Source organism: Callorhinus ursinus, unplaced genomic scaffold (assembly GCF_003265705.2).
Source record: "Callorhinus ursinus isolate GAN/ISIS: 27379988/994484 unplaced genomic scaffold, GSC_fseal_2.0 scaffold1, whole genome shotgun sequence".
NCBI lineage: Eukaryota > Metazoa > Chordata > Mammalia > Carnivora > Otariidae > Callorhinus > Callorhinus ursinus.
The window spans coordinates 93417697-93444902 of record NW_027397063.1 but is presented as its reverse complement, the minus strand read 5'-3'; the positions used below and the strand labels follow the sequence as shown (position 1 = coordinate 93444902).

Sequence of the window (27206 nt, the reverse complement as noted above, 5' to 3'; positions counted from 1 at the left end):
CCTTCCTTCCTTTGTCCCTTCCTTCTTCCCTTTGTCCCTCCCTTCCCTTTCTTTTCTTTCCCTTCTTCCTTCCTTCCCTTCACAAACACTTTTTTGAGCAGCAGCTATAAAGAAAACAGTCTTTTTTCTTTAAGGAGTTCACGATTTAATGGTAGAGACAAATGACCACGTGGTGATTTCTCTGCCTTCTCTCTCTGCTCTTGGACAAGTGGCTCAAGAGTGGGAGACAGAAGAAGGTAATTATGCTAGAATCTCCTTTCCTGCTGCCACACACCCACTCTCTCCGTTTTCTCATACACACTCATTAGCATCCTGTATAAATAAAATCTTTGGTCTCAATAGAAGTTGATTCTCAGCTTAAATCACTACATGGCTGTTAAGAAATGATGAGGTTCTTTTAAACTGATTTGTGAATCATCACGTAGAAGGAAGGCAGGAAGTGGAAGAAACAGATTTGGATTCTAAGCCTCCATTTCCCTAGAAGTTTGAGCCAGGCCATTGATGTGATCTTTTGTGTTTTTTCAAAGTGTGGAGTTTGTCCTGATAGTCAGTTGAATATGATTTCAGAAACATCATCCTGAAACATTAAAAGTGGCAGGAGTACAAAAATAACCATTTGTTGGTAATGCTTGCAGCTGTTTCTGCAACTGACGCTTCCAGAGTTTTATAATTACAGCATTTTGCACTTGCACTATGTCTTATATCTAGAAATGGCCATGTTAAACAGGATGTTGATAATCAGCTTTTATAACAGGTTCTCTAGATATCTGCCCTATACCTAGGCAGTTGTAACCAAAGACAAAATTAGATGAATATGATGAAAACAAGTTGCTGTCGTCAAAAGGAATTGTTTACAGTGCTTCGATTTTCAAGTTAAAATAGGGTCCTACCAAAATCCCGGGGTCACAGATGAAGAAAAGCAATCACAGGACTAAGCTAAACATTTCTTCTACTCTTCTAAATACCAAACCTGTTCGATTGCTTACTGGTGGCTTTCTAAAGAAACTTTTAGGGATGCCTGGGTGGCTCAGTCGGTTAAGCAACTGCCTTCAGCTTGGGTCATGATCCCAGGGTCCTGGGATAGAGCCCCACATCGGGCTCCTTGCTCAGCGGGGAGTCTGCTTCTCCCTCTCCCCCTGCTTGAGCACACACACACACACACTCTCTCTCTCTCTCTCTCTCTCTCTCTCTCTCAAATAAATAAAATCTTAAAAAAAACACCTTTTAAAAAATATATCAAAACAGCTATAGAAGACAGCTTAGTCTTGGCCTTTGGCTCAAGGGCTGGTTTTTATTGCTATCCTTTTACCACTGTTCAGAAATAAATGGCTTGATGTCTCTGTGGGGTGAACATTCAGAAGATGAAGAGGCCCCCAAAGGCATTTTGTTGTTTGGGAATTAGCTCTCCTGACCGCGCTACATAAGATTTCACATGAAGGTCCACTTACGTGGAGACTTTCGTTTCATTTCACATGATCATTTTGCTATCCGAGCTTAATTATAGACACTGTTACTGATGTTGCCATCCTCTGCATTCTTCTTCTCCATTTGACTTAAATTGGATAAATGGGGTCATGTTCTATACACGCAGAAACTAGAACAGAGGGGAGAGAGAGAGACGGGCAGCCTCTGCATAAGACATACAGTCCAGATTTAGGGGGACCATCCAAATGGTCAATGTGAACAGCCGCAGAAAGATCCAGTAAGGAAAGATAACTCATCACAGATTCACAGCAGGGTGCTTAGATTCCAGTGCAATTACTGCTTCTACCAGATTTAGTTTTCTAAAGGAACAAATATGGTGTTTGACTGTTGCTTCTTAGCAAGGATTGTTCGGGGTCTCAGGAGATGCCAGAGTAATTTGAAATATACCTGCTTGTTTTTTAATATATCTGTAAAACAGCTTTGAAAAATAAAATAATTCACAGACCATAAAATGCATGCCTTTGAAGACTGCGGTTCAGTGGTCTGTAGTATATATACGGAGTTGTGCGACCATCACCACTACTGCCCTTTAGAATATTTTCATCACCCACAAAAGAAACCTCATACCCTTTAAGAGTCATTCCCTAGTCCTCCACCTCCATACCCTCCAGCCCTAAGAAACCACTACACTAGTTTCTATCTCTAGATTTGCTTATTCTGGGCATTTCATGTAAATGGAATCATACAATATGTGATCTTTGGTGGCTGGTTTCTTTCATTTAGCATGTTTTCACATTTTATCCATATCATAGCATCTGTCACTACTCCATTTCTCCTTATAGCTGAATAATATTCCACTCTATGGATATGCCACATTTGGTTTACCCATACATCAATTAATGGACATTTAGGTTCTTTCCACTTTTTGGCTATTGTGACAAATATACAGTATGTACAGGTTTTTGTGTGGACATGTTTTTCATTTCTCTTGGGCATATATCTAGGAGTGCAATTGCTGGGTATTATGATAACTCTATGTATAACTTTTTCAAGAACTGCGAAACTGTTTTCCAAACTGAATGCATCATTTCACATTCTTACCAGCAATGTATGAGGGTTCTAGTTTCTCCACATCCTTGCCAAAAGGTGTTATTGTATATTTAATTTTAGCCGTCAAACCAGGTGTGAAGTGATATCTCACTGTGGATTTGCATTTCCCTAATGATTAATGATGTTGAGCATCATTCTGTATGTTTATTGACCATCTATACATCCTTGGAGAAATGTCTGTACCTTTTGCCTATTTATAAGTTGGCTTGTTTGTCTTTCTGTTGTTGAGTTATAACTGTTCTTTATGTATTAAGGTATAAATCCCTTATCAGATATGTGATTTGCAATATTTTCCCCCATTCTGTGGGTTGTCTTTTCCTTTTTTGATGATGTTCTTTGAAGCACAGTAGTTTTTAATTTTGATGAATTTTTATCAAAATTTTATAAAATTTATTAATCATATAAAATATATAAAATTTTATATGATAAAATAATCATATAAAATATATAAAATTTTATATGATAAAATAATCATATAAAATAAATTTTATAAAATTTATTTATCACTTTTGCTTTCACTGTTATATCTAAGAACCATTGCATAATTCAAAGTCACAAAGCTTTAGCCCTGTGTTTTCAGCTAAGAGTTTCATAGTTTTAGTTCTTACATTTAGGTGTATGATCATTTTAAATTCATTTTTGTATATAGTGTGAGGTAAGGATCAACGTGAATTCATTCCTTTTGCATGTGGTTATCCAGTTGTCTCACCACCATTTGTTGAATGGACTATTCTTTCCCCATCAAATTATCTTGGCACCCTTGTCAAAAATTAATTGACCATAAATGTAAGGGTTTATTTTTGATTCTCATTTCTATTCCACTGATAGTTCCATCTTTATGACAATATCACATTATTTTTATTACAAAGCTTTGTAAATAAGTTTTGAAATTGGGAAGTCTGAGTTTTCCAACTTGTTCATTTTTTAAGACGGTGTTGTCTATTCTGAATACTTTGCATTACCATATGAATTTTAGTAGCAGCTTATCAATTTCTTTCCCCCCAAAGCGGGTGTGATTTTGATAGGGATTGAGTTGAATCTATTGATCAATTTTGGGAATATTGCAATCTTAACAATACTAAGTTTTCTAATCCATGAACATGGAATTCTTTGCATTTAATTAGATCTTTTAAAATTTCTATTAACAGTGTTTTGTGGTTTTTCAGTGTACAAGTCTCACTTTTGTTAAATATATTCTTCCATATTTTATCTTTAAAAAAAAATTTTTTTTAAGTAAGCTCTATGCTGAATGTGGGGCTTGAACTCACAATTCCAAGATCAAGAGTTACATGACTGAGCTGCCCAGGTATTCCTGTATTTTGCCTCTTCAATGCCATTATATGTGGAATTATTTTCTTAATTTCATTTTCAGGTTGTTCATTGCTAGTGTTTAGAAATGGTATGTTTACTATTGGATCTTGCAATCTAAGCAGCTCATTTATTCTAATAGTCGTTGTGTTGTATGTACGTGGATTCTTTTGGGTTTTCTGTATGCAAGATTAAATTATCTATGTTGCCTTTCCTTTCTGGATGCCTTTTATTTCATTTTCTTGCCTAATTGCCCTGGCTAGAAGCTCCAGTACAGTGTTGAATAGAAGTGGCAAGAGTGGACATCTTTGTCTGGTTCCCTAATTAGAGAGGAAGCCTTCATTCGGTCTCTCGACATTAAATATGATGTTAGCTCTATTTTTGGTAGATCTTTACTTGGTTGAGCAAATTCTCTTGTACTCCTAGTTTGTGAGATGCTTTTATATGAATAGGTGCTGGATTTTGTCGAGTGCTTTTTTGTGAGTCTATTGAGATGAGCATGTGGTTTTTGTCTTTTATTCTCTTAAGATGGTATGTTACATTAATTTTCATATGATGAATCAATTTTACATTCCTGGGATGAATTACTCTTGAGCAGGGTATAAAATACTTTTTATATGTTGTTGAATTTTGTTTGCTAGTATTTTTTGAGGGTTTTTGTACTATTTTCATAAGAGAGAAGAGATCCTGGTCTGTGGTTTTCTTGTGATCTCTTTGTCTGGTTTTGTTATCAGGGTAACACTAGCCTCATAGAATGAATTGGAAGTGTTCCCTCCTTTTCTATTTTTTGGAAGAGTTTGTGAAAGATTAGTATTAATTCTTCTTTTCATGTTTATTGGAATTTACCAGTGAATCCATCTGCACTTTGGCTTTTCTTTGTGAGAATTTTTTGATTACTTATTCGATCTCTTTACTTGCTATAGGTCTATTCAAATTTTCTGTTTCTTCTCCAGTTAGTTTAGGTAGTTTGTGTTTTTATAGAAATGTATTAATTTCATCCAGAATATCTAATTTGTTGATATACAGTTGTTCAGTATATTCCCTTAGAATTCTTTTTTATTTCTGTAAGGTCGTTATTGATCCCTTCTTTCATTCCTGATCACAGTAATTTGAGTTTTTTTTTTTCTTCATCTATCTGGCTAAAGTTTTGTTAATTTTGGTGATATTTTCAAAGAACCAACATTAGTTCTGTTGATTTTTGCTCTAATTTTTATTATATCCTTACTTTTGGGTTTAGTTTGCACCTCTTTTTCCAGTTTCTCAGGGTGAAAACAGGTGTTTCATTTTAATCCATCTCAAAGTATTTTCTAATTTCCCTTGTGATTTCTTCTTTGATTCGTGGGTTATTTAGGATTGTGTTCATTACTTTTTATATATTGTCGAATTTCCCAAATTTATTCCTGCTATAGATTTCTAATTTCATTCCTTTGTGGTCAAAGAACATACTTTGTATGATCCCACTCTCTTAAATTTATTAAAGTTTGTTTTATGACCTAACATATGGTCTGTCCTGGAGAATATTCTATATATAGTTGATAACTGTGCATCCTCCTGCTCTTGGGTGGCCTGTTCTATAGATGTCTGTTAGGTGTTGTGATTTATAGTGTTGTTCAGGTCTTCTGTTTCCTTGTTGATCTTCTGCCTCGTTGTTCTATTCATCATTGAAAGTGAGGTTTTGAAGTCTCCATCTGTTATCATTATCTGTTTCTCCCTTCAGTTGTCAGCTTTGGCTTCATGAGTCGAAGAGCTCTGTTGTTATGTGCATGCATGTTTGTAATTGTATCTCCCTGATGGATTCATCCTTTTATCATATTAAAATATTCCTTTATGTCTCTAGTAATAATTTTTGTGTGAAGTCTATTATGTCTAATATTAGTATAGCCACTTCAGTTCTCTTTTGATTGCCTTTTATAGTATACTCTTTCCCCCCTTTTTACTGTCAACCTATTTGTGCCTTTAAAGTATTTCCTAGACAGGATATAGTTGGATCATTTTTCTTTTTTTTCTCTTTAAAGATTCTATTTATTTATTTGAGAGAGAGAGACAGAGATAGCAAGAGAGAGAAAGAGCAGGGAGAAGAGGGAGAAGCAGATTCCCACTGAGCAGGGAGCCCAGTGTGGGGCTCGATCCCAGGACCCTGGGATCATGACCTGAGCCGAAGGCAGACGGCTTAACCTGAGCCACCCAGGTGCCCCTAGTTGGATGGATCATTTTTCAAATCCATTCTCCTAATCCATTTCTTTTGATTTAGAGTCTTTATGTTTAATGTAATTACTGATAAGGTAGGATTTATGTTTGCTGTTTGTCTTCTCTTTGTCATGTCTGTTTGTCCCTCTGTTTTTTCATTATTGCTTTCTTTTGCATTAACTAGAAATTTGAGGAAACTCTGAATCAGGTCAAATAATAAAAAGCCTTACAGATGGAGTCTTTCCAAGGAGCTGCCAGATAAGCCAAATAGTGATAATTGTCTGGAGACGAAGCTTTTTTAGGAGCTCCCAACTTGCTCTTCCCCTTCTATTGGCTATTAGGCTAATTTTTACAGCTGCTACGTTCATAAGGCTTTTGGTTTTCAAGGTTACCACAGTGCTGGGAAGAGAGGAATGGAAAAAGGGCAAGTTAAAATACAAAGCTCACTCTTCCTACCAAGATTCAGCCATTTTTTTCTTGAATAAACACTTCTTACTTTCCAGAATTCTAAAGAAGTTGATTTTGACAACTTTTACCAGTGTTCTCATTGCTTTATGGAGGAGATTTTTGGAGGTCCTTACTCTGCAATTCCAGGAATCCCCCATCTATAGATTTGTTAAAATTAAATAATTAAATTAAATAATTTAAATCTAAACAAAAACTTTGAGATTAAGTATCTTTTCTAATTCATTAGCAAACTGGTTGTTGCAGTTATTTTTCTGTAACATATTTAAAAGATCTGAAACAAAGTAACGTTAAAAGTTATTAAAGCTGGGTGGTAGGTGTATGGATACTTGTTACATTTTACATTTTATCACTGAGAGAAATATTCAATGATAAACATAAATAAAATATTTTTTAAAAATATATAATCAAGGGGTGCCTGGGTGGCGCAGTTGGTTAAATGTCCCACTCTTGATTTTGGCTCAGGTGGTGATCTCATGGTTGTGAGAGCAAACCGTGCCTCGGGCTCCGTGCTCAGCATGGAGTCTGCTTGAGATTCTCTCCCTCTCCCTCTGCCCCTCCTGCTCCTGCTCTCTCTCTCTCTCTCCCTTTCTAAAATAAATAAATAAATCTTTAAATTATATATATAATCAAGACTGGTTCTGCACACGGTCCTGAGGGAGCACAAAGAAGGAACCCACTGAGGAGGTGGTAGGAGAGAGCCTGAACGTGCCATTGGGTGTGGTTTATATTCACTCATTAACAGATGGTCATTAACTGCCTACCAGGTACATTGACAAGAGTCTGCAGTGCCCTGAGGAGGGGTCTCACTGTTTGTTGAAGGGTTAGAGAAGTAAGCAGGTGTGCACAGGATAGCTCCAAGAGACAGCTAAGTGCTAGGTGCGATGCGAACTTCCACCAAAGGAGGGCCCTTAATCCACAGTTAGTGGGGAAAAGCAGGGCGCTTCTCAAAAGAGTTAACAGCTGAACTCCAAAATGGATAAAATAGGAGTTGGTAGAGGGGTGTTTCATGCAGGGAAAAGTGTACTTGACAAGTTTTTAAAGATTGGTGCTCAGGAAACAAGGTGAAAAAGGAGGCTTGAGGGTCACATAGGCCATTCTAAGGGTCGGGTTTAATCCCATAGGCTGAAGGATTGAAGGATTTTAAGATGGGGAAATAGCAGTGTGAGGGCAGCGTGTACAGTGGTTATGATCCTGGGCTCTGGAACTAAAGGCCGGAATCTGGTCTCAAATTCTGGTTCTGAAATTTTCTACCTTTGCAACCTTAGACAAGTTACTTAAACTCTCTATGCTTTGGTTTCCTCCTCTATAACGTGGAGAAAATATTCTCTCTCTCACAAGCTGTTCTCAGCTTTAAAAAGTTCATTCATGTTAAGCACTTAGAATGTTCTGACCACTTAGCAATTACTAAGAAATTCAAGCCATTTTCCATGTAAAGATCAGGTACTATTTTAGAAGAATGGCTTTGACAGAGCTGCGGGGAAGGTAAGGGTCGGCGGGGGAGACTGCAGGAAGAGACCCTTAGGCTGTCCCAGCAGCGAGGTGTAGGGCTTAGGAGCAGCAGGGTCAGCATCCCTGGGAACTTGTTAGAAATGCACATTTTCTGGGATGGGGCCCAGCAATCTAGAGTTCAACAAACCCTCCAGGTGAATCTTAACGTGTGCTCAGGTTTGCAAAGCATTACCAAATAGATGTTGTCTCCATTTTACAGATGAAGGAACTAAAGCTCAGAAAGACTAGGGTCCTTGCTCATGACCACACAGCTATTACATGGTAAAACGGAATCAGACCCAAAGCCAATGATTTGAACCACTATGCTCTTCTTCTCATAATCAGAAAGCGACAGGAAAGGGAATTTCAGAGACAGTAAAGTGATAGAATTAGCAAGACACTGGGTGATTAGCTATGGGCATAGAGGCGGGTGTCAGTATTGACTCCTACGTCTCTGGTCTGGATTAACGTTGATGCCATTCTCTGACTCAGGCTACATGAATGAATGAAGCAAGTTGAAGAGAGAGAGAGTTTGAGGTGCCTGTAGGAAACCAGAATGCAGAGTCCTGGTAGGTTGGACACTCAGGCTGGTGATACAGATCTGGCAGGCGGATGTATACAGATAGATGTGGCTGAAGATGTGGTTGGGGGGAGGGGGCCCTAGCAAGGACAGCAGAAGACAGGGGCACCAAGGACAGAATCCGGGGGGCAAGTGGAGGAAGAAACTTCTGCAAAGTAGACTGTCAAAAGGCACTGAGCAGAGGTAATGGAGAAAGGGGAAAGAGGAGGGGCTCAGAAATCCAGGAGAAAATCAGCTCCAAGTCAGTTCAGACAGGGGCTGGGTTAAGCATTAGCTGTTGCTGTTTACAGCCACACTGCAAAGCAGAATATGATAACCATCCCTTTTCCTACCATCCCTCCCACATCAGTAAACAGGGATACCTGACATCAAAGACAAAAAGGCCCTCCCATATGGCAGAATGGTAGGAGAGGGTGCCCTAGGCTGGAGGCGGTCATTAATAAAAACTTATCAGGATGCTGACAGAATGCCAGTGTGCATGCCCTAAAAAATTTAAATTGGTAAGATTATATTCCTTAACATGCAACTCCATGCAATAGCCGTAATCTTGATGAACTCTGGTCAGTGTGGATTCAGGGAGGTCATATGCACTAACAGAGTCTAATTTATCACATTTAATGGGTTTGTGGTTTTATATTACACTCACAGTGCCATTAAACACTTATAGTGATCGTAATGCTCATTGGCTTTTTCATCTCAACTCTTAAGGTCAAAGCTCGCACGTATACAAACAAAAGCCCTGACTGTATAGTCCATTGGCAGCTCATAAAATATAAAATGGGTTATCTCATTTTATCCTCTTGAGCACCCACTGAGGTAGCTGTGGGAAAGAGCCAGACTTAGTGAACAATGAGAAAGTTGAGTCATGTAACTAGTAAGTATGGAGCTAAGACTTGAAACCGCTGCCCATCTCACTCCAAAGTTCATATTATTTCCATTAATGATGTCAAAATGGAAGCACATTAAGTTGGCCTGCATGCCTGATAAGGATGTCATAAACTTTAGATAAATAAGCTATGTGAAAGTGCTTTAAAACTTTGGGAAGAAAGCTGTATGTAGGCAGGATATTTTTGACTATTACCATTAGAAGCAGTATCTGAAAATATAAAAGATGCCTCTAAATAATCCCTAAAAGTACATTCTCATTAGCCCCGCAAAAGAGGATTTTAATATATTACTATTTTCTGCTAACTTTGCTGTTTCTGTCTCCCTGCAGGGGCTCGTTTTTTATACATACCACTTTGGGAGCACCATCTTCCCCTCTCCCATCACCCTTAACACACTCACCCCATGGAAATGCTTCTCTCCTTGCTATTCTATGAGGATACAGAACAGTTCTGGCAAGAGGAATCAAAAGAGAGTGAGCCTTTAATCTCTCTGCCTCCATAGCTGTTTTATAAAAGGTGTAACTTGATTATAGTCCTGATATCAGGACCCTTCCCGCCCCTACCTGCCCGAGATCCTGAAAACCATAGAGAAAAGGCTGGGCCCACGCTGGCCCACGGAAGCTTGGGAAATTTTCTTTTTTCCTTTCTTTTCTTTTTCTCAGGGCTACCTGGCTGCTTGGAGTTTACTTTCCACTTGGTGCAAGGCACACAGTTACAAGATGTCAGGAAGGCTTGCCTGTGGCTTGGATAGTGAAGAGCAGGGTTTTCTCAACTTCGTTTTTGGTGTTCGCTGTTTTGATACACAAGTGTCTGCTGCTGGCTGCAGCCTGCCTAGTCTATGGGAAGGGGAGGGCTGGGCTCTGGTGAGCTAGCACCTGCTCAAGCCTGGTCATGGCCACTTAGGATGGGGGCCCGGTGTTGGCTTGGCCAGGCTGGCTGCCAGGCTGCTTCCTCAGGCCTTCCAGAGCCACATCACAGGTGATCGTGCGGCTGGAGGCCTGGGCAGAGTCCGAGCGTTCTGGGGACTCCAACCCTGTAGCCATGAACAGGAGAGTGAACTTCCCGAAGAAGAAGCTTGCACACCAGTGACCAGGGTCGGCCTGGGGGAGACTGGGGTGATGAGGCATGGCGTCGCCAGGATACTCTGCACTTACACAGGAGCTGTTACTGGAAGTGGAGCCCCAGTGGCATTGGCAATAGTCGTGGGTGGCCACGAGCGAGCCACTGCAGGGGGTGGCTGCCATGCTGTCGCTTGTGGGTGGGTGGAAACGGTTGGCGGGGCCGGGGACACTAGGCCATGGAGCCCATTTGCAGAGGAGACTGCCGAAGGCTGCTCCACGACTGAGACGCACGTTGGGAGATCTTTCTTGACCTCCTGTGTGCCAGTACCGTGGGAGCACACCATGAGCTCAGACAAAACCCTACAGACTCTCTCCTGTTTTCCAGTAACCTCTCCATCATTTCCCGGTCATCAGTCTCCTGTCATTACAATCACATCTATTATCAAGAGGGGCAGAAGTGGGAATTTGGGTCTTTAGAGGACCACTTCTAGACTTCTAGATGGAGTCAGACTTCTAGACGGGTCCAGGCTTCCAGTATTTTTGCTTCCAAAAGTGTTTTTCGAAGTTTTCCAGTACAGTAGCCACAATTCAAAATCCCAAGTTACATGAAATGAGAGAAGGTCCCTAATGTACCTATTCTAATCACCACACAGATTACAGAAACGTCCCTTGAGCCAAAAAGGAAGGTTTTCAGAGGTCCTTCCTTTGGTATAATCCAGTAGTCCTCAGAAGAGGAATGGGGTGTCAGACAAGACTTCTAAGTAAAAGAACAAGGACACCTGGGTGGCTCAGTTGTTTAAGCGTTTGCCTTTGGCTCAGTTCATGATCCCAGGGCCCTGGGATCAAGTCCCATATCTGGCTCCTTGCTCAGTGGGGAGTCTGCTTCTTCCTCTGCCCCTCCCCTGGCTCATGCTCTCCCTTTCCGTTTTTCTCTCTCTCCCCCTGACAAATAAATAAAATCTTTTTTAAAAAAAGGCTTTTAAGTACAAGAACAGAAAGAGAAAGATCTTAGGCAAGTAGACTTCATCCTGAAGACTGTTCCCCCTCTTTCCTCCTGAAATAGGGACACAAAATGATTCACCCTCATTCTGTTTCATTGCCTTTGTAAGTTGCCACCAAGACCCGATGATCGCTAAGGTCCCTTCCAGCAGAAATCTAGACCTCTCAGAGGCTTGTATTTCTGAGAACTACAAAGGAAGATTCAGATGTCCTTTATCTGTCTGAGTAGGCAAGAGGTCAGGTGCAGTTAAGGCAGAAAGTTCAGGAAGACGCCACAGATGCAAGCTGGCAGTAGGGGTTATGCTGGCCTTGTAGTGACCTGGAGGGAAAGCCACAGAGAACAATCACTGAGCAACAGGTACACACCAGATGATTTCTTGGGTCTTGTTATATGTTGCAGAAACCAGGAGAGCTTTGGTCATTTGCCTGAAGGTATCTAGCTAGACGATGAAGCTAGATTGTGTGATCTAAAGCTCACTTTTTTTCCATCACACTCTCTGGCAGAACAGCTCTTCCCTGTCCTTGTGGATGGCAGCCATGTGTTCTGCATCCTGAAGCAGAAACAGCAAATCTGTGATGATGTTCAGCTGATTTCGCCAACCTGTTGAATCCCAAACAGCTTTTCTGTAGAGGTCACGGGGGTGTGAAATGGGTCAACAAGGGAGTAGTGGTAGTAGCATCTTCCTTTGCCTGGCGGGATAACGCAGAAGAGAAATCACAGTCTAACAGAGCTGACCTTTCTACCTTTTTGTCTCCCTCCCACCTCCCATTTTCCCCCAACTCACTTTATTTCAGGGCTCGAACACAAGAGGCCAAGTTTAAAACTACTTCCTTTTAACAGTATCAGCAGATTTAATCAAATGGTCAAAATGGAGCCAATTCCTTTTCCTACAAGTGCCAGTAATGAAATTACCTCCATTGTATTCTGTTAGGATTGGGTATTCATTCCAGTTTTCAAAGAGATTGTACCCTTACCTTGGCTCATTGTTCTATCACCTGATAGGTCACCCCTGAGTAATTTGTGAACACCCAGAGTGACTTAAAAATAAGTGATTTTTAGGGCTAGAGTGATTACAAGGGCTAGCCTTACACATAAATGGAGTTAGCATCACCTACCCGATATACTTTGAAAAGCTCAAGACTTCCTTTCTCAAATATATATAGAGAAATATAGATATATATCTCCTACTAGCATATGACATTCCCTGAAATCCTGACCTTTTGTTACTAGATCAAGTTGCTGTTATTCGGTGTTCGCCTAACCCCTAGGATCCTCAAACCAAGGTAATGGGAACTTTAGCTTACAGGGGATAGATGTAGAGAGAAGGGGTGGGAGTAGGAGATTTTGGAGACTTGAAGCATTGCTTGCGAAGAACAGACCCAAGTAGAATGCCTCAGGAGACAGAAAGCTTTAAAGTACTGGGTGCTAGGGTAGGGGGTCACCACCACCCCCAGCCCATGGAGAGGAGGTAGAGTATGAAACCATTTGAGACAAAACCAGACTGTCTCACAGTTGTGTTTGAGCTTGGTTCTGCTTACAGGATAGGTGAGTAGCCTCAGCAAAAGTGGCGGGCAGGCAGGAAGCTCTTGAACCTGATGTAAAACACACACTTTTCATGGTTATGTGGTACAGAGCCCCTTGGTGAAAGAGGAGAAAGAGTAAATTTTGAGAGACATCAACATTGCTTTTAAGTCTCTAGAAAGTGGTTTTGACTTGTCTTCAGAAGTGCAGAGAGCTTTGTCTCATTGTTTGAAGGGAAGATACAGCTTCTTTTTGTTTTTGATATTAGAAATACTTGCCAAGAAATGAATAAAAAGAATAAGAGATACAGGATTAAAATGACGCGAATGGGAGAAGTACAGGGCGAAAACTCACCCACGTCAGAATGATTGGCTGATTTCCCAACTAAATAAAACCATGTCACATCTGAGTATCAGTGGTGATTCCTGCTACAGACATTAAAGTGACTCTACAGATTGTTTCAGTCTTCCCAGTTCCAGGACTGTGGACAAGTCCATTTTCCCTGCCAAGAATGTAAGTGGCTTCTGTGAATCCCATGTGACAATATTTCTAAGAGATGGTTTTGCTGTCTTTGGGACATAGTTCAGGCTTGAACACATTAGGTCTTTTTTGCAGTGCTTTTCAGTTTATAGCCTAACATATTTAGAAAGGGTCACGATAACCCAGCCAGCCGATTTCAACATTTCTTACTTGTCTCCAGTTAAGAGGCTGCACATGTGATATCCTCTTTTATTTTTATCGTCGAAACCACAGAAATAAAGGGGGAAAGAGTATACCCGGAAGTCTGAATCAAGCTATGACTCAGATTTCCTAAGAAAGTGAAGATCAGAATCTACTTTGACCTCTTCAGTCCTAAGTTCAGAACCACTTTTGGGGCAACATTAACTAATATCCAAGTTGACGACCTTTCTGCCTTTTTGTATCCCTCCCACAAAAGTATATAGCACATCTTCCCTAATCATCCTGTTCATACAGTATTCTCCTGACTTGACCTATCTTTATTGCTAAGTTCTTTACTCCTGGGGAATGGGTAATTTTAAGTGTATATACGGACGACAGTGGTTCCAGGGTGTGTAGGTTTAAGCCCCATCTTCTCCCTTAACACCTATGTGACCTTGGGAAAATTACTCTTTGCGTCTTAGTTCCACTATCCATAAAATGGGAATGCTGAGAGTTTTTAGAATTGCTGTGAGAATTATGTGAATTACTATGTGTCCAGCACTTAGAGCAATGCTTGGTACAGAGTAGGTGCTCAATAAATGTGAGCTGTTGTTATTCTCTTTCAGTAAATAGTGAATTTTACATATATATAGAGTTGGGTGAAGCCAAGCCAGGTGCTGTACAAGACATTACAGATCCGTGAGGGAGTTTTAATTGCACAGTATGCATTCCTTTGTGTTATCTGGGGATTTTTTTCCTCTTTATTCATGTTACCATCAGTCTCTTTGCTCAGTACCATCAACCTGTGGTCACCAGTCAGGGCATTCTATTTGTGTTTAATGCTGGAAATTCAAGGGTGCTTTCAGAGCAGAGCTCCATGATTTTAAGAGATTCCCATTAAAGCTAAAAAAAAGTATGTGACAAGTCCATTTTCCCTGCCAAGAATGTAAGTGGCTTCTGTGAATCCCATGTGACAATATTTCTTTTTTTTTTAAGATTTTATTTATTTATGTTAGAGAGAGAGAGCTCACACAAACAGGGGGAGGGGCAGAGGGAGAGGGAGAAGCAGACTCCCCGCTGAGCAGGGAGCCCGCCCGATGTGGGGCTCGATCCCAGGACCCTGAGATCATGACTCGAGCCGAAGGCAGATGCTTAACCAACTGAGCCACCCAGGTGCCCCTACGTGACTATATTTCTTGATCCATTGAGGACTAGTTCTCTAGGAAGTCCCTCATTTTTTAATCCTAAAAGAAGTCAGTATTCAAAGTAAAAATCCTTTAAAAAAATTCTTCATATTCTGATCTATGCTTTGTTAGTTTAGATTTTTATTTTCTGATAATGGTAACCATTAGCAAACATTTACTGTGATGGTTTTAAAGATATGCCCATATATTCCTTGATGCTTGTTCCTTCAAGAGATGGAGCTTAATCTGTCTCCTCTTGAGTGTGGGCTGGACTTAGTAAGTCCCTTCTAGTGACCAAAGATGGTGGGGAATGACCAGATGTCATGTCTGATATTAGGTTATAAAAAGACTGTGACTTCTGTCTTGGATGTCTCTTGTGCTCTCCCTTTGTTTCTTGAATCACTTCCTCTGAGGGAAGTCAGCTACCATCCTGGGGCAGCCTGGGGAGTAGGAAGTCAGCTGCCATGTCATGAGGACACTTGGGCCGCCATCGGAGAGACCCACAAAGTGAGGAACTGAGACCTGCCAAAAGCCATGTGAATGAGCCTGGAAGTGTACTTTCCCCTCATTGAGCCCCAGGTAACTGACAGCTTGACTGCAAATTCATGAGAAACTCTGAGTCCCAACCACTGAACTAAACCATTCTAGAATTCCTTCAGAAGCTGTGTGAAATAATAAATGTTTTAAGCTGCAATCATGATGAATGACTCTATCTTGTATCCATTTCTTCAGCAATAGACTAAGTCACACTGCCTCACATAATTTGTAGCAGAAGGCTAGTTATAGGTTGTATATAACAATAAGTGTGGCCAGGAGGTTTTATTTTTCTTTTAAAAAGCAAAATTGACTCTATCCTGACACTTTTCATTCTTTATCTTAAGTACATCTCCTTGGTGCATATTATAATTCAGTCTCTCCTCTTTAGTGATTAGTCTGACAATCATGTGAAAATTCTTCCATTTTCTTCAGTGGTTCTGCCTCTTACCAGTCAAGGAAGAGCCAGCCCCAAACACTCTCCCTCTGGAAAAATGATCCCAGTTCTTGGTGCTCTGCCCTGTTATAAAGCAGGGTAACTGAATGGGGAAGCTGTATGGAGGAAGCATGTATTTTTTTTCATCTGAACCTATCTTAGTATTGGAACCTCCAAGGTTCAGTTTCTCTTAGAATTGTATGAAGCTCATACCTCATCATATTTTAAAATATAATACATAACTTGTACCATTTGGCAAATTTAGGTAGAAGGCATTGAATAAACCTGCCTTCCATCTGCTGATCAAATGGAGTCTGAATTAAATAAACTTCTCCAATATAGATGCTAAAATCTGATTTCTGAAAGCCTTTGGACCTTTAAAAGTTGACCTCCAGAAAGGTGGTCCTAAATCTCAGGCAACCTGTACTCCCTTTGGAAACTAGGTATAAATCTACCAGGTTTGGGTCTAGGATAGATTATTCCATTTGTGGACATTCTTGAAGGCCATAAGAATTTGCTAGAGTTCGTGATTATATTTTGAAAAGTATTAGCTGTCAATCCCTTGATGCTAGGTGAAATACATTCTTTTATCTCTGGATAATCCTTTACTTTCTTCTTTATATTAAGATATTTCTTTCATGGAGTGACATTTCAGTGTTTTGCGGTCAGAAACTTTCAGTACAATACATAGTTTTATAATTATTTTTAAATTATAGCCTTAGAGATTTAATTCTTAAATAGTGCTAAGATACTCCTCCACCCCCCCTTTATTAAAACTCAACTGAATGTCAGTTAGCCATCGTAACAAAGGACTGATATAACATGTGTTTTTAATTTAAGATCCCAAAGGCTGGGAAGTTCCCATTGTACATTCATTTAAATTTGCCAGCAAGCAAAAGCTCTTTAGAAGGTTAAACATATAAACTGAAAATAGAGCAAAAGGAAATCAAGTATTGGAAAATGGGCACTACAGCATATGGTCAAAGCTTTTACTATAAATTAGGTAATCACAGAAAATTCCATATGGATGATTTGTGAACATTCTAAGGTCAGGCTGGGAATTTGCTTCTTTATCATGTTTTCTTTCTAAACACAATTTTCTTAAATAGCATGTGGGTCCATATTCATATTTATAACTCGGTGATGTTTAAGAGCTTTGACATTTCTTAATGTCACTAATTTCCATATTAAGATTTGACATATATTTGGACTCACGTTAACTCACATGTCCTAGTCATCATCACATGTAAAGAATATTTGAAAAATCTTTCTCAGAGTATGGAAGAGGGAAAAAGATCCCCTTTCGTTGACTTCCTTAACCCTCACCCCCATGCATATACACACATACACGTACACATATGGTCCGAGCTTTCCTCCCCACCAGCTTTGTTCCACTAACTCGTATTCATCAGTCAAAACTCAGCTCAGATATCTTCTTCTCATACCACTGCAAGCAGGTTTCTGTGCTCACCTCTCTCAACTTCAACCGAAATAGAATTCTTTTTCTGTTCTCTCCCCTCTGGCACCCCACTAAACTGTGACTTCTTCACCTCAAGACTGCATCTTTTGTTTTTGAGTTCCCAGTTCATATCAGAATGCCCGGCAAGGAGTCACAGTTCATCTGAAGCTATTTATAACCAGAAAGGGCTGGTTAAAAGCTTGCTAAATGAATGAATAACTTCAGCCTCCAGGCTAGCTCGCAGATGAGTTCAGAGGCTATATATGCATCATTTATAAGCTCAACCAGAATCTTGTTACAGCCAGAGCGGCAGATACTCAGCAAGTAAGAAATAATGCCACCCTGGGGTTTATAGCTCCTTCAGGGGCTGTATGAAGCCAGGCCAACATGGGAAACCACATGCTGGGGTGCCCTCCCACCCCACATCCCTGCTGCCTGGCGGTTTGCACTGTCTGTTGGCCAGGATCACCTCTGTGTGAGCGAGGCTCCTGCAAACATTTTGCCTATTCAGGAACTACAAGGAGTGAAGTAGGTGAAGAGAAGCATTCCCCCTGTGGGGCTCTAAACAAAACTCAATTACATGAATCATACTTCATGTTTAAAAACCTTGTTCTCTGTTCAAGTCAGAGGTTGGCTTTATTACATTGGCCTGGAAAACAGACTGGCGACGAGTGAAGAAACTACCTTCAGAAGAAGCCAGTTCAACTTGGGGTGGATCCAAGGGAGCGGTGGGGACGTGTGAAGGTTCACTTCTTGCTGCTAAGCAGAGGGGGGGCTTTCTGGGGATGCCGGGAGTAGAGCTCAGATAAACGGAGGGGTTGCCCCTTGAAGTATTGTGATTTTCAGTTCAAAAGATGTCACCGGCAGTTCACATAGTAAGAAATTAGGGGTCAAGAGGGGATTTAGACCTATTTAGAGCACAGTGTCGCCTGTTTAATTATAGAGTCTCGTCCTTCTTACCTTACCCAGCCAGCTCCTTTATCAGTTATGTTCCTGAGACTCATGCCTTAAGTGTCAATTTCAGCTCTTGGGCCCGTAACTGCTGAGGCTTTCTTTTCACACTGGGAAAATAGGAGCTTTTGGGTTCAACAGAGACTCGTGCTAGCAGCCTGGAATATGCCCCAGTTCTGAGGAGGTGCCCAGAGTACCAGACTGAGCCGCTAAAATGCAGCTTAAGTTCTGATTCCCTTGCAAACCACGTGCCGATCTTAGTTCCTGAGCCTGTTGCCTCATTTAATAAATGCAAATTAATAATATCACTCAAGATCATCGGAAGAAGTATATGACATCACTTCACAAACTCTGAATACTATCCAGGCCTCCATCTGCTGCACTGGAAACGTTACATTCTAAATACCTCAGGGCCCCTTCCAGAATGACTTAGTCTCAGGGATCTGGGAGACGATGTGTGTCCGACGGTGTTTCCAAACTGATCAGCCCCTCTCCCTCACTTACACCTTGGGGTTTTCACTTTATTATTGTTTCTGGCCTCCAAGAAAACCACGTCCTCATTTCCCAGCTCAGCCATGTATTAGAAAACAGTTTAAAAAAAAACAACAAACAAAACAACAAAACATTTTATACAGCATTAGTACACTTTAACAAAAAGTTTTCTTTGAATATCGACTTTATAGATTGTCCTGTACTGTTCTTTAGTAGAAGCACATACAGACTTTAGAGAATCCTTAAATAAAGCTGTTTGCTGCCCAAACCAACCACACTCCTGAGAAGGTTCTGCATCTTAGAGAAAATTTTAGAAGCCGGACTGAAGGTGTCAGACCTGGGTCCAAATTCCAGCTCTTCCACCCAATAGCTTGCGTGACCTTGGTGAGCCTCGTGTTCCAAATCTACACAGTGGATGGGTGATGATGATGATGATGATACATATTTGGTCAGACTAAGTGAGGTCGGGTATGTGCAAGCGGCAGACAGAGTGCCTGGCCCACTGTAACTTGTGTAGATAATGACTTTCATTTTCTTTTGTGACTTGAAATTCTGTAACTCCTCCTCTTTTGTCTCCTGCTCGCTCGCTCCCCCGACCTTGCTTCAGCCTCACCTTCTGTAATGTGACATCCAGGCAGCCATGGCCTGTAGCAGGAACCACCTGGCTGCCTTGGAGAACTGGCTCTCCCTGGTCAAGGTTTCTTGTGCAACAACTTTGTCACCCTCAGCCTGTTCCTGCTGCCCTCCACCCTCGATGGTCATCCCTTGTCCCTTTCTGGACAGCAGCATCTAATCGTGTCATGTGGTAGTATCCCAGAAGTGTGATGTCTGCAAACCCAGAGACTTCTGAGCACTGCCTGTGATGAGTCTGGGGCCTGGCATTCTTCCTGCTACCGTTTCTTCCAAAATGGAAACAGGGAAGGCGAAGGCAGTACAGCTTATTGGTATTTCAGTTGGATAGCCTCAGTCTAACTGAAATGCCAGGTTGGTTCGGCAAGGAAAATTGAACAACTAAACGAAGTCCAGTCAAGTCATTGTGGGCCATGGCAGAAGACTCTCAGTGGGAAGGAGGGAATAAATGCCTGACATTAAGAACACAAAAGTAAAAGGCACTGAATTTGGTAAAAGTGAAATAATTCCTATAAATGAATTACATTAAATGTGGAAAATTAAGAAAATTTTTCAAAAAAAATTTTAAACTGACTTTAATAACCAGTATTTTCTTTTTGTTTCCATCAGTTCCTCTTCTGTGTATATTTGCATACCTATTTATTGAAGTAAATGAAAATTGGAATATTTTATATAGTTTCTTTCAAGTAAAAATAGTAATGTAATATATTTTTAAAGAAATTTTATGTACAATTTTACTTCATTTTTCACTTATGAGTACTTTCTCATGACAATATGTGTTCTTCAGAAACACTAGATTTAATGTTTATGCTATGCTTATTATTTGGATATTTCATAATGAATATATGTCTACTCATTTTCATTATTTCTATTGTCTTGCTGTTTTAAATAATTCTGTGAGGTCAGTCCTTGTACATGAAGCTCTGTTCATATCTCTGATTATTTTCTTAGGATAAAATTCAAGAATTGGCATTATTGAGTCAAAGAATATAAACAAATGTTTATTCTGTTCTTTGTTTCAAAAGTGAAATATGAAGAAATCCCCTTTAGAAAGCTGTTCCTTTCATGCGTTTTTATTGTACAGATTCTTTTTTTTTTTTTTACCTCTTTCTTTATGCCAGATTTTTTTATACCTCTTTCTTTTGGCTATGCAAATTCATTACCCTGCTACACCTTCAGGAGAGGGCAATGGTCAGGGTGCGTGGGTGGCTCAGTCAGTTAAGTGGCTGCCTTTGGCTCAGGTCATCATCCCAGGGTCCTGGGATCGAGCCCCATGTTGAACTCCCTGCCCAGCTAGGAGTCTGTTCCTCCCTCTCCCTCTGCCTGCCTCGCCCCCATTCATGCTCTCTCTCTCTCTCTCAAATAAATAAAGAAAATCTTTAAGAAAGGGAGAGCTATGGTCTCATTTCCTCCCCATCATCCTCCCTGGATTTCTCCCCACCACCTACCATCTCCCCAAACTGAGCCAAGCTCCTTCCCTGCCATCACTCACATCCATACACCCAGGCTCTCATAGCACTGTCAAAGCATTTGCCAGGCTGGGTTCTAAGGTCTGTTTCCATCTGGTCATTAGACAGTAAATGCCTTGGGATTAAGGACTGTATCTTGTTTATCTTTATTGTTCCAGCATCAAGCCTAGTAATTTGCATGCAGTAGGCACTGAATGAGGGAACAAAGAACATAAAGCTATTTAGCATGCATGCACATACACAATCTTGTATTTATTATTAGGTACAGGAGATTGATGTATTAGAAAGAGGAGAAAGAGGGTCATTTTCACAAAATAACATGGCTGCGTTTGCTCAGGTTTTTTTTTTAAGATTTATTTATTTGAGAGAGAGAGAGAGACAGAGAGAGAGAGAGAGAGAATGGAGGGATGGGCAGAGGGAGAGGGAATGAGAATCCCAAGCAGATTCCATGCTGAGCTTGAAGCCCAACGTTGGGCTCGATCTCACAACCCAGAGATCATGACCTGAACGAAAACCAAGAATCGGGGTCGCCCAACACACTGCACCACCCAGGCGCTTGGTATTGTCCCAGTTGTTGAGGCATAGATGGGATATCACTTTTTGGTATGTGCCCAGATGGGCCAGAAGGATTTTATCCGATCTTCGGGACCGCGGCTTGCCTGGAGACACAGCTTTAGAGTCAGTTTCATAGTCCATTGAACCCAAAACAAGCTGGAAAGTTGATAAGTATTGGATGAAATTGGCCCCAAATCTGATTTGGTTTTATTTATTTGTTCTAAACGAACATAATTATACAGCCTTTATTTTGTCCCTTTAAATGGGGATATCAGTGACTGTGTTGTGTTTGGATGGAAGAGATTGTCTGGAAATAATTTATATGTAACTGCAGAACCTGCCAATGGCATGCTTCTCAAGGGCAAACTCGGCTTTGGAGACTGTTTCTCCTTCCAGCTAGAATTCTTCAGTAATAGATGTGTGCTAATTGACTTGGTGGCCAGGGAAGTCACGTCTGGTTATCAAACATTGTTGGTGCTGGCTATAGTATTTTTAAAATTAAATTTCATACTTGCTAGGCCAGGGTAAAATTTAAGATGTGTAATGGGTAATAGACATGAGATATCTATCCTCTATCTGTCCATCCACACACACTACACAGCTACAAAATAAACGTATAAAGATGTATCTTCATTTATCTCTCTAGACTGAATATAACTTGGATTTTGAATCCACGTTGGATCTGATTCTAAAATCTTGCTCTCTTTACTTCCAGGTATATTCCATAATTTCCTGATTTTTCTCACGTTCTTCTATTAAGTTCATGTTTTCATTCCCCTCTTCCCCAGGGGTGGTCTGAGTGTCTGAATGTTGTTACTGTCCTGGTATATCTGCTGGGATGATCCAGGTCTCCAGAACCTGTGGTTGGAAGGCCCACTCATCTCAGCTCTGAAGCACCTGAGAGTTGCCCTTCCTCCCTCAGGGGAACCCCAGCACTTCTCAGTGGTTCTGTTTCTTCACACGAGGCTGCCTGCATTAGCTCATTCAACCTTTGCGTCTCCATACCGGGACAAAGGTTTATGATTTCTTGGGCTGTGCCCTGGAAAGCAAGGTCTAGGTCTTCTGTGCTTCAAGCTCCACATGATTCTTCGAGACCTACACATCAAAGACTCCCTCCTGTTTTCCTCTTTGTCTCCCCTCCATCCCCCCAAGCCCCCACCACTTGGCCAACCTTAGTGGTGGGGGGCCAGGAAGGGAGGACTCACGAGCGGGAAAACTCGCTGTTTGCTCCATCTTCATATGCCTGTGGTTTAAGTCCAGAACCTGGACTGATGGATGTTCAAAAAGATTTTCTCTTGAGAATACTGTTTCTTTGTGAGCTTCCATAGTCTCTTTAAAGCTCAAAAGCTAAACATGACTACTTCTTTCTCTTTGCACTTTGGCCACAGCAATCCGAGTGTTCCCTAGGACGACGAATGCCGCAGACTGAATGAAGGAGAGTCGTGTACACGCAAGGGGACAGGGACTTCAGGGGATATCTCCAAATGGCCTTCTTCCAACACATGAATACGTAAATAGATTTATAGCTATACGGTAATTTAAGTAATGATAACTGAACAAACTCAAAGGCCAGGTTTGTTTTAAATTGAAACCAAAGGGAAGTGGGTTGATTCTACACTAAGAGAAAAAAAAGTCAAAAGAAGTGTAATTAGTGGTTAAAGCACCAGAGGGCTCAGGCTGCGCCCCTCGTTTTCAGCCTTCCTCTCCCCTCTTCTCTCGCTGCCTTTCTCCTCTCTGCCTTTTATTAAAAAGCAAATGGCCCTTTTATAAAGCTCGGTTTCCGAAGTTCCTATTATACCCACTCCCACAGCATTCATAAAGAAGCAGAGACAGCACTTGTAATTTGCTGGCAACCCTAAAGAGAAGTGAGATATCTCACTGAAGAATTCTCAAATAACGTGAAGACATGAAAAAATGTACACAGCACTTCTCTGGCTTGTGTAGGAAGCATCAAAGAACCATGCAATTAATTTTATTTATCATTAATAGATACTGGACTTAGGACCCAGTATGTGATAATATAATTATAAGTTAAGTTCAGTAGCATGCTATCATCTGAACTAAATATCAGCAGTAGTTATGAAAAGTGTATCAGTAGGCATCACAAAAGCTCGTCTGCTTCCTTGTACCTCAAAATAGTCATGCCCAGCGAGTATAGATAAAAGCTCCTGTAGCAAGAGGACCTCCTAGGGTTTTGTAAGTCTCCCCAATGCATGCGATCAGTTTAATAGGAACCAACTCTCCTTAACATGTTCATACTTAACTGAAAAGGAAGGATTAGAAGGCTGTCCATAAGCTACACTCAAGGGTGAAATAAAGATTATTATTACAGCATTTGAAAGTAAAGTTGAAGAACATTTCAATTTCAAAACAGCAAGCAAGAGCAACAGATGACACACCTATATTTTAACTCTGGCAAAGTGAAAATTAAATGAATATCCCATCAGATTCTAAAAGCTTGAATTATGACCTCTCCCCACCCCATTAAATAGATTATTTTTCATATTTAGGATGTCACACCTCTTTTGTGGGAAAAAACCTTTCTGGCACTGATACACTGTTTCTTATTTCTTCTAGTCATTTTATTAATTACTATATGTTTGCCAAGGAAGAGCCCAAGTATACCTAAATCTAGAATTAAACTACATAGCACTAGGGTTTAAAATAATAGAATTTGTCATCCACTTGACTGGCTCACATTCAGCCAGTGTCAAGCTCAACGGGTGAAATTTTTTCTCAGGCAAAAATCTCACTGAGGAAATGAAAATTCACAATTTGTAATAGACTTTTTCTCATAAAATGTTATTCCTGCCACTGTGCCCTCTGGAATGTGATGGGGGGGGGGGAGTTGAGGCAGCTTTGGGTTGCAAAGGAGGACCCAAAAGGTGCGATTTGGGGGAGCTATCTGTGCCCAGCCCAGGGACTCATATAAGCCTCCCTGCATATATGGGTGTGTCCCATCCCTGCTTCCTCCCTTTGGAAACCCACAAAGATAGTTTGCCATACTAGTACTTCAGATCTTGAGTAAAGAAGTCCTTAGTGTGTCCTCAGTAAGACTCACATGTGGCCTTAGAGATGTTGCTAACAATATTTCATTCTTCAGGTTGGCTCTGGGGCTCCTACCAGTCTCTATGTGAAGTAGAAACCCTCTAATGTGCTCTTCTGCTGGAATTCCTCATTGAGTGGCCTTCTTCTATGGTGGCTTTCTTCCTGGGGTGGGTGGGGGCAGGGTACGGCCTTAGAAGCAGGGTTCCCCATATGTACCTGAATATGTATTTTAGTGATTTTATGGAGATTGTAGTAAAATGTCTTAGGGAAGAAATACCTTTTTCTGCGTTGCACAGAAACATTGAATATGGGCTAGCAACAGCCTGCCTTCAGGTTGAAAGCAAGGAACACTCTGGCAACACACTGGTTGAGTTTTGCCACTCTCTAGCTGTGTGACCTTGAGCTAATCCCTTAATCTCAGTTTTGTCATATGCAAAATGGAGATTATAGTACCTCATAGGCTGTTAAGATTAAAGAAATTACCTATGCCAAGGACTGGGCATAGGGCCTGACTCTAGTAAATGGTCAGTATGTGGTAGTTCTCATCACTTGGCTGGTACAAGCCTCTCTACACACATAGATCTCTTTCCAGACGCCTCCCACTCTAGGCTCTCATAGCATAAAATAACTTTCAGGCTCATTACTACTGTAAGACTCATTACAGTGGAACTATTGGTTTTTAGTATGAATCGTTAATTAGTATTAATTCAATAACCTTGTGCACGGAGTTAGCCGAACGAGCGGTGATTCTCCCGGCCCAGCTACATGCATTAATGTAACGTTGAAGAGGGCCTGCGTCTGAGGGAACAAGGACTCAGGCAGTAGACGAGCTAAAAGGAATAAAGAAGGAAAGATTAGAGCTCCCTCTTTAGTTTTCCAGACAGCAGATCGGCCCTGACAGGTCTGTCTCTGCCGTGGCATTAATTATTACAAGAAAGACTGGCGAACAAGCTCTGAGCAGGTCAGCTTTGGTGGACTTAAAGATTATGCAGAAGGGGATGGGGGCCAGGGAGTCTTATCTATAAACTACCTGGCGCTTTATTGTGTTTCAGGGCCCAGCACAGCGCTGGCTGTGGGAGGTGGAGGCTGGAAGTCCCTGCTGACAGTGATCTTATCATTCCCCGTGATTCTTTCATTAGTGACTGCCTTTGCGGGCTCTTTTTCCAATATGTTGCTCACCAATATAATTTCTGTCAGTCACCGTGCCCGGATGTCATCTAGGCCCTGGAATTGTGTTATTGAGCTAACATTTATTGTCAGAATTTTACAAGATAAACCTGTTTCTCCTCATCCTATAAATGTGTTGGTTTTCCTATGCTGCATATATTGAATGGCCTTCAGGCTGTTGACACCTTCACCGAATCCTCTCTGTCATGCATCTGTGTGTGTGTGTGTGTGTGTGTGTGTGTGTGTGTCCGTCCCCGTCTCCCCCTCCCCTTCCCTACCCGCTGGCGACCTCCTCTCCACCCCACCCCCAATCTCTTGCTCCCTTTCCTAAAGAAAAAAATGGCACTTTTCCTTATACTTTTACAGAAGACTTGATGTCACAGAGGGGCATCACTATGTGGCATTGTGTAGGAGCGTGTCCTGGAGCATTATGAAACAAGGTTCCCAAGCCATGTTCATTCTACCTGGTTTTCCCCATTCTGCCCAGCCTCCCACTCCCACTCCCACTCCAAGAAAAAATAAAACTATTTGCATAAGAAAATGTGGTAAGGTGAATTTCAGAAAATAAAGATTCTCGTGACTCCAGCTTTTATCTTTTTTAAAAAAGATTTATGTATTTATTTTAGAGAGAGAGCATGTGAGGGGGGGCACAGAGGGAGAGAGAGTCTTTTTTTAAAGATTTTATTTATTTATTAGAGAGACAGGAGAGAGATGGGGCAGTGAGCATGAGCAGGCACGAGCCAGGAGGAGAGAGAGAAGCAGGCCCCCTGCTGAGCAGGGGATGATGCGGGGCTTCATCCCAGGGCCCTGGGATCAGGACCTGAACCGAAGGCAGATGCCTAAGCGACTGAGCCACCCAGGCGCCCCCAGGGAGAAAGAGTCAAGCAGACTCCACACTGAGCAGAGCCCGACATGGGGCTCCATCCCGATCACGACCTTGAGATCACGACCTTGAGATCACGACCTGAGTTGAAACCACGAGTCAGATGCTTAACTGACTGCACCACCCAGATGCCCCTCGTGACTCCAGTTTTTAAATCACAGCTGTGGGCATACAGAAAGTGGGGGTGGGGAACACAAGGGGTTGAGGGTAATGTGCTTTGATTGGCACCAGGGCAGGGAGTTCTGCTCTGAGGAGAAGTTGAAGGTAGCTCTGCTAGAGATAAGGTGAGGCTATTTGGCAGGGGGTGGGGGAGCTGCGGGGCCTCAGGGCAGCTGAGCCTTGCTTGTCTGCCCCTGAGTCACTCACTGATGGATAGTCACTGATGGTAGAATTTGAATCTGAACTTGAGCTGTCTGTGGGCCGTGCTGCTGTCACCATTGTCGCTGCTGTTCTCCTGGGCTTTGTTTCCACCTGTACCGAGATTGTCAGCTCTGCTTTTCCTGTTTTATGTCTTGTGTACTTTGCTTTATGCAGTGGATCTGCTCCTGAAGTGTTGTGAATACGTTTTGGTTTTAAATGACATATCATGTTCATCTTAATACAGAAAAGTATAAAGAAAAAACAGTGGTCTAAAATCTCATCACCTAGATAGCCTTGCTCATATATTTTTTTAATAAGGGTGTGAATATTTACATGGTTAGAA

The 27206-nt window shown here is 41.3% G+C and overlaps 1 protein-coding gene, 1 long non-coding RNA gene and 1 pseudogene across 2 annotated transcripts in view; 1 reads left to right on the top strand and 2 right to left on the bottom strand.

Annotated features, from left to right (window-relative positions):
- Positions 1–27206, top strand: part of PPM1L (protein phosphatase, Mg2+/Mn2+ dependent 1L) — a 290579-nt gene that overhangs the window by 252826 nt on the left and 10547 nt on the right. The window lies entirely within an intron of this gene.
- Positions 10353–11400, bottom strand: LOC112829941 (pancreatic progenitor cell differentiation and proliferation factor pseudogene; annotated as a pseudogene).
- LOC141370384 (uncharacterized) lies at positions 11564–25883 on the bottom strand. The gene is made up of 3 exons (XR_012374384.1): positions 25484–25883; positions 25169–25283; positions 11564–12203 (listed from the first exon to the last, which is right to left on the bottom strand). It is a non-coding gene; the product is annotated as an uncharacterized lncRNA (long non-coding RNA).